The sequence below is a fragment of the Rutidosis leptorrhynchoides genome, chromosome 4 (genome assembly GCF_046630445.1).
Source record: "Rutidosis leptorrhynchoides isolate AG116_Rl617_1_P2 chromosome 4, CSIRO_AGI_Rlap_v1, whole genome shotgun sequence".
NCBI classification, from domain to species: domain Eukaryota; kingdom Viridiplantae; phylum Streptophyta; class Magnoliopsida; order Asterales; family Asteraceae; genus Rutidosis; species Rutidosis leptorrhynchoides.
This window is the reverse complement of record NC_092336.1, coordinates 115,212,212-115,221,193: the sequence shown is the minus strand read 5'-3', so window position 1 is coordinate 115,221,193 and position 8,982 is coordinate 115,212,212.

Genomic DNA, 8,982 nt, shown 5'->3' with positions numbered 1-8,982 from the left:
TCAAGATTCTGGCAGACATTACAGCAAGCATTAGGAACTCGTCTAGATATGAGTACTGCCTATCATCCACAAACTAATGGGCAGAACGAAAGGATGATACAAACGCTTGAAGACATGTTACGAGCATGTGTTATTGATTTTGGAAACAGTTGGGATCGACACCTACCGTTAGCAGAATTTTCCTACAACAACAGCTACCATTCAAGCATTGAGATGGCACCGTTTGAAGCACTTTATGGTAGAAAGTGCAGGTCTCCGATTTGTTGGAGTGAAGTGGGGGATAGACAGGTTACGGGTCCAGAGATTATACAAGAAACTACCGAGAAGATCATCCAAATTCAACAACGGTTGAAAACCGCCCAAAGTCGACAAAAGAGCTACGCTGACATTAAAAGAAAAGATATAGAATTTGAAATTGGAGAGATGGTCATGCTTAAAGTTGCACCTTGGAAAGGCGTTGTTCGATTTGGTAAACGAGGGAAATTAAATCCAAGGTATATTGGACCATTCAAGATTATTGATCGTGTCGGATCAGTAGCTTACCGACTTGAGTTACCGCAACAACTCGCCGCTGTACATAACACTTTCCACGTCTCGAATTTAAAGAAATGTTTTGCTAAAGAAGATCTCACTATTCCGTTAGATGAAATCCAAATCAACGAAAAACTTCAATTCATCGAAGAACCCGTCGAAATAATGGATCGTGAGGTTAAAAGACTTAAGCAAAACAAGATACCAATTGTTAAGGTTCGATGGAATGCTCGTAGAGGACCCGAGTTCACCTGGGAGCGTGAAGATCAGATGAAGAAGAAATACCCGCATCTATTTCCAGAAGATTCGTCAACACCTTCAACAGCTTAAAATTTCGGGACGAAATTTATTTAACGGGTAGGTACTGTAGTGACCCGAACTTTTCCATGTTTATATATATTAATTGAGATTGATATTTACATGATTAAATGTTTCCAACATGTTAAGCAATCAAACTTGTTAAGACTTGATTAATTGAAATAGGTTTCATATAGACAATTGACCACCCAAGTTGACCGGTGATTCACGAACGTTAAAACTTGTAAAAACTATATGATGACATATATATAGTTATATATATAGTTAACATGATATTATGATAAGTAAACATATCATTAAGTATATTAACAATGAACTACATATGTAAAAACAAAACTACTAACTTAATGATTTTGAAACGAGACATATATGTAACGATTATCGTTGTAACGACATTTAATGTATATATATATCATATTAAGAGATATTCGTACATCATAATATCATGATAATATAATAATTTAAAATCTCTTTTGATATTATAAACATTGGGTTAACAACATTTAACAAGATCGTTAACCTAAAGGTTTCAAAACAACATTTACATGTAACGACTAACGATGACTTAACGACTCAGTTAAAATGTATATACATGTAGTGTTTTAATATGTATTCATACACTTTTGAAAGACTTCAAGACACTTATCAAAATACTTCTACTTAACAAAAATGCTTACAATTACATCCTCGTTCAGTTTCATCAACAATTCTACTCGTATGCACCCGTATTCGTACTCGTACAATACACAGCTTTTAGATGTATGCATTATTGGTATATACACTCCAATGATCAGCTCTTAGCAGCCCATGTGAGTTACCTAACACATGTGGGAACCATCATTTGGCAACTAGCATGAAATATCTCATAAAATTACAAAAATATGAGTAATCATTCATGACTTATTTACATGAAAACAAAATTACATATCCTTTATATCTAATCCATACACCAACGACCAAAAACACCTAAAAACACTTTCATTCTTCAATTTTCTTCATCTAATTGATCTCTCTCAAGTTCTATCTTCAAGTTCTAAGTGTTCTTCATAAATTTCAAAAGTTCTAGTTTCATAAAATCAAGAATACTTTCAAGTTTGCTAGCTCACTTCCAATCTTGTAATGTGATCATTCAACCTCAAGAAATCTTTGTTTCTTACAGTAGGTTATCATTCTAATACAAGATAATAATCATATTCAAACTTTGGTTCAATTTCTATAACTATAACAATCTTATTTCAAGTGATGATCTTACTTGAACTTGTTTTCGTGTCATGATTCTGCTTCAAGAACTTCGAGCCATCCAAGGATCCATTGAAGCTAGATCCATTTTTCTCTTTTCCAGTAGGTTTATCCAAGGAACTTAAGGTAGTAATGATGTTCATAACATCATTCGATTCATACATATAAAGCTATCTTATTCGAAGGTTTAAACTTGTAATCACTAGAACATAGTTTAGTTAATTCTAAACTTGTTCGCAAACAAAAGTTAATCCTTCTAACTTGACTTTTAAAATCAACTAAACACATGTTCTATATCTGTATGATATGCTAACTTAATGATTTAAAACCTGGAAACACGAAAAACACCGTAAAATCGGATTTACGCCGTCGTAGTAACACCGCGGGCTGTTTTGGGTTAGTTAATTAAAAACTATGATAAACTTTGATTTAAAAGTTGTTATTCTGAGAAAATAATTTTTATTATGAATATGAAACTATATCCAACAATTATGTTTAAACTCAAAGTGGAAGTATGTTTTCTAAAATGGTCATCTAGACGTCGTTCTTTCGACTGAAATGACTACCTTTACAAAAACGACTTGTAACTTATTTTTCCGACTATAAACCTATAATTTTTCTGTTTAGATTCATAAAATAGAGTTCAATATGAAACCATAGCAATTTGATTCACTCAAAACGGATTTAAAATGAAGAAGTTATGGGTAAAACAAGATTGGATAATTTTTCTCATTTTAGCTACGTGAAAATTGGTAACAAATCTATTCCAACCATAACTTAATCAACTTGTATTGTATATTATGTAATCTTGAGATACCATAGACACGTATACAATGTTTCAACCTATCATGTCGACACATCTATATATATTTCGGAACAACCATAGACACTCTATATGTGAATGTTGGAGTTAGCTATACAGGGTTGAGGTTGATTCCAAAATATATATAGTTTGAGTTGTGATCAATACTGAGATACGTATACACTGGGTCGTGGATTGATTCAAGATAATATTTATTGATTTATTTCTGTACATCTAACTGTGGACAACTAGTTGTAGGTTACTAACGAGGACAGCTGACTTAATAAACTTAAAACATCAAAATATATTAAAAGTGTTGTAAATATATTTTGAACATACTTTGATATATATGTATATATTGTTATAGGTTCGTGAATCAACCAGTGGCCAAGTCTTACTTTCCGACGAAGTAAAAATCTGTGAAAGTGAGTTATAGTCCCACTTTTAAAATCTAATATTTTTGGAATGAGAATACATGCAGGTTTTATAAATGATTTACAAAATAGACACAAGTACGTGAAACTACATTCTATGGTTGAATTATTGAAATCGAATATGCCCCTTTTTATTAAGTTTGGTAATCTAAGAATTAGGGAACAGACACCCTAATTGACGCGAATCCTAAAGATAGATCTATTGGGCCTAACAAACCCCATCCAAAGTACCGGATGCTTTAGTACTTCGAAATTTATATCATATCCGAAGGGTGTCCCAGAATGATGGGGATATTCTTATATATGCATCTTGTTAATGTCGGTTACCAGGTGTTCACCATATGAATGATTTTTATCTCTATGTATGGGATGTGTATTGAAATATGAAATCTTGTGGTCTATTGTTACGAATTGATATATATAGGTTAAACCTATAACTCACCAACATTTTTGTTGACGTTTAAAGCATGTTTATTCTCAGGTGAATATTAAGAGCTTCCGCTGTTGCATACTAAAATAAGGACAAGATTTGGAGTCCATGTTTTTATGATATTGTGTAAAAACTGCATTCAAGAAACTTATTTTGTTGTAACATATTTGTATTATAAACCATTATGTAATGGTCGTGTGTAAACAGGATATTTTAGATTATCATTATTTGATAATCTACGTAAAGTTTTTTTAAAAACCTTTATCTATGAAATAAAGGTTATGGTTTGTTTTAAAAATGAATGCAGTCTTTGAAAAACGTCTCATATAGAGGTCAAAACCTCGCAACGAAATCAATTAATATGGAACATTTTTAATCAATAAGAACGGGACATTTCAACACTTTTAAGCATATTTATTCTCAGGTATTAAAGACGCTTCCGCTGTTTAACTGCTATGTGCATGGAGTCTTACATGGCATATTTTTCAAGGAAACTTTGCATTCAAACATTAATATGTATTATATTTTAACTGTTTAGTCAACTGATGTATTATTATGAACTATCATTTATTGGGATTGTCTATATGTAGAAATCACCACATGTCGAAAACATTTATGTACATGTTTTAAAAATATATACAGATTTTAAAACTTTCTTATATAGAAAGCAGGTCTTTTGAAATGAATGCAATGTTTGTAAAACGTATCATATAGAGGGCAAACCTCGCAATGGGACCGATGAATGATGTGCTGCGTCAATAGGGATTTTGGCGGGCCATCACAACTATGGAGGAATGGAAAACTTATTCGTGGCGGTTAAATGCATATGTGACGTTTTATTCATATCTAAAACCTCATATGAGCTCACACAAGCTGCATCAATGTTTGTATTCATGGAGGTTTTCGAAGCTAAACTTATTGATAAAGAACTTGTGGTTGGATTAAAAGACATAAAAAAAATAACCACGCTATGGGTTCATGAGGTTAGAGATGATTTTGACCTAAAACCTCACATTTTCTCAAATGATAATGATGAATACGTGGCTGTGATCAATAAAGGAGTTACTAACAATAACTTCAATGACGATGTGCATTTTAATGATAATGTTGATAATGTTATCAACCAAGACAACAACGATGAAGGCGATGAGTGTCAGAGACCCGATTCATCGGAAAAGGCAGGTTCACCGGAAAGACAATCCAGACTGGAAGAGGAGACTTCCACTCCTATTCAACAAATCGCAGATGAACATGTCTCCTAGAATTTAAAATTTGAATTATCTGATCTTCAAACGGGTAATATAAAAGATCCATCGGGTAATGTTTTAAAGTCAAATCCAAATTTGGCATTAGACGTCTATAAGATGTACAAGGGTACGGTTTTAAGGAAATGATCCACGTCTGTGCCTGCTAATGGGAGAGAAAGTAACCACTTTGGAAATAAAGTACCTGCAAACCTAAATGTTAACCTCGAAACACAGTTTTGTTTGTCAAAAAACGACCTGCAAAATCCCGCTGGAAGGGATAAAGAGTCTGAAACAATACAAAAAAGGACTCTTTGTTCGCCTTTACAAGACAGGCCCAACCCTATTAATGTTAATGGGCCACGAAATAGCCCAACAACAGAAAACGTGCCTGTTATTGTTGAATTAGCTGCTAAAAGCCCTTCATTTTATGTTGATATCCCTGACGATCGTAATTTTTTCCACTCTGCTCGTTTCTCCCATGATAAACAAGATCTCCATTGGTGTCCAACCTTAGATTGTAGATCATCATGTGCTTGGTATAAAAAGAACTCCTAAAATTCTAAAGCTTTAGCAAAAAATGGCGTTTTGGCTAAAACCCATCGAAGTCCTTTAAAAACTAATAGAAAAAAGAAATCTAAAGCAAGAGATATTAATGAGGAAGTAGAATCGGGTTCGGATGAACTTGAACAAACAGAGAATATCGAGCAAGAGCAGGAGGAAGAAACTTCACAGTTTGCAAGTAAACCAATCAAAGTCAATGGTAAAATTTTAAATCCTAAGAAAATTCCCAAAGAAAAAGAGGTGTTTGGGAACTTTCTTGAGAGTATGTTTGATAATGCCAAAAGGCCTAACAGATCCAAACAATGAATATAGCTACATGGAACACTAGGGGTCTTGCCCTCGAGTGAATCATAGAAAAAATTTGATTTCATATTTCGGCTATGGAAGTTAGATGGATTAGACCTTTCCGAGGCTAGGGGATTTTAATTCTACTTGTTTTCCTCACGAAAGGTTAACATAAGATATAGATGTGAGAAACTTGGCAAATTTCAACTTGTTTATCTTAAGAGAAAATCTTATTGATTAAAGTCAAGAATTGATCGCATAGTGATGAATGGAGAATGGTTTGATGCGTGGCCGGTTTCGGTTCTTCTTGCGGGAGAAAGAAAAAGCTTGGATCATAAACCTCTAATTTGGGGCAAAACCATTTCGTTCTAAAGTGTATAAATTGTTAAGGGGTCTTATCAATGTCAAGGATGGGTTTCGTTTGTGTTTTTTAAGATATGTAGACATCTCAACACATTTTTAAAGGTATGGCATAAGCTTAAGGAGGCTAAAAAGAAACTTGAATTGGCATCCTTGGTGTGCAAGATCTATTTCTTAAAGAAGCTACAAGAGAAAAAAGTGTCGTTAGTTTTAGAGGTAAAGAAAGTAATGAGGTGTAAAGTGTTTGTAAGCCCCTTCTCTAGTTTCTGTTTTTGAACATTATATTGGTTGATCATATGGACCAAGTATAAGTAAGTCCATTTGATGTATGATGTAATCTTGGTTTTTCACATCCTTGTGAGAATTTTTTTTTTTTTTTTTGAAAGGCAAGCAAATTTTATAAATAGAAAAAGAAAAACAACTAGCAAGAAGCTAGAAAGAACGAGAAAACTACGAAAGAACACACCTTCGAAATAAAAACTATCTAACCTAACACCGAAAAATGCTAAACACGAAAACCACGACAAAATAACTCAAATGACCCAATAAAATGAACACGAACGGGAGCTAAACTCGTAGAGACAGTCGCACAAAACATAGATCATGGACCATAGTCTTTTACGATTCCTCGTCTGAGGATGAAATAGTATCGCAATCGCACTCACAATCACAAACGCAATCACATTCGCAATCGCTATCGCAATCATCATTGTCATTGTCCGAGTTCTTCAACAGATCATCGATAATGATCCTCTCACACCAAGTACGCTTTTCACGAAATCTTTTGCGCTTCAATTGTTTTCTTCCGTGTAGGTACTTAATAAAATGATTTTTAATCAAAGGCCTAAATTTTCGCTTCCTATATCGAAAACGAACCACTGAGCTACATTCATCCACCGAGACACCATTCATAAATTTTGACCCACTAGAAGCTTCAACCAAATTAATGGGCTCAGTTTCCAAAATTCCCACATCAACCCCATGTTCACTAGATGTAGAAGTATCTAGTGGCCCATCATTGGAAACTACATTGCAACCACGCGCAGTACTATCTTTGTCATCTAAATCATTACACAAATTTGTCTCCTTGAAAATTGGGTTACCCACATCCTCATTCGATTGATACACGTCATTTGTGCCAGAAGCATCACAGTCACGTTTACCATTTGAATTGGGAATTTCACTATCACGTTTGAAACCCGATAAAGTGACACAAGAATTGGAGACATCACAGCATACCTTAGAGTTCGAGGAAGCAACAGATGTTTCAATGCCTCGAGACTCGTCAATATCCTCCATAGTCGTACCGTTGACCGAATTCTTGGACGGACCGTCAACAAAATTGTTTAAGGGAGGTTTACTCGTCGAAACGGAAGTCGGTAACTTGCTCTCACCATCGACTAACACCTGGTTCACAACCACCCAAGACTTTCAGTGGACTGAAATTTGTTGACCGAAACAGACCCATTTTGACTACAATCGACTTTGCTAGTTAACGAAGCATCATTGCCACCGGACGGAGCCTTAAAACCAAAAGGGAAATTTGATGGATGAGGAGGAGGGTGAATTTTTACATTATTTGGATCAAGATCAGTGGATTTACTATCCACAGAAGAAGTTTTAGAGCAAATCTTTGTATCACACCCATTGACCTTGTGTTCACTATCTGTAAGCTTACTTTTAGATTCCCCATCACCAAGAGATGAGGGAACATTATGTTTATCTAAGCTGCCAGAGTTCACACTGAAAGTATTGTTATCACAACCGAACTCACTCGTATGCAATTCATCTACTTTAATCAAAGACCAAGTAAACCGATCTTTATTGAAACTAAAAACTAAATTGTGATTTCTAACCGACTCAGGTAGATTAAACTCGAACAACTTACCATCGACCTTAACTTTAATGGAATTAGAGTTCTCTGTGAACTCCTTAAAGTGACACGACTTGTTATTCCAGATCGAAGGATGGATCCCAGAAGCGGCTGATTTACTTTCAAACCCTCTGACGACGTTAACGGAGGATCTGCCACCCCGCTTCTCACTTCTAGATGGAACAGAGTTCACGTATGGACGTGAAAAGCCAGCATTGCACTCATATTTAGATGAGTTCTTACCCATGTTAGGCCCGGATTAACCATCTACCATCTTTTTCCTCTCCAACGCTTTGAAAACACGAATCACCCTTCCATTTATATGAATGCAGTTTAACTTTTTTTCAAAGCTTTCGACATCACTAACCTTTTCAAATCTCACAAAACCGAATCGTTGACCACTCGAAAGTTTCTTTCTAGCTAAGTACACATCTTTAACAAACCCAAATTGACCAAAAGCTCTCCAACAATCACCTCGAGACCAATAATCCGGAAAGTTAAAAAACAAAAACGAAGTAACTCGATTATCACTCGAATCAATGGATGAGAGCCCTTCCTTACTCGACTTGAGGGGTACTCCCTCGCACTCCTGCTCAACCATGAATCGAAACATACATCGTTGAACTAATAGTAAAGTCAAAGGTGATCGGAAATTAAAATAAGGAGGAAACAGGAGATTTCAGTTTGTTAGGGGCAATTGAGGGTTATTCAATTGAAAGTGGGACAAAAATAGGGAATAGGGAGCGAGTATGGGGAAGAGTAAATACGAAATTGGTGAAGGATTAAAGGGGAAGGTAGAGGGATGGGAAGAGTGGAGGTGGTGCCACGGCGGCTTACGGTGGAGAAGGATGAGATTCAAATTCTCCGGTGAAACACATAGCACTATGGTCAAGAGTTTCCCA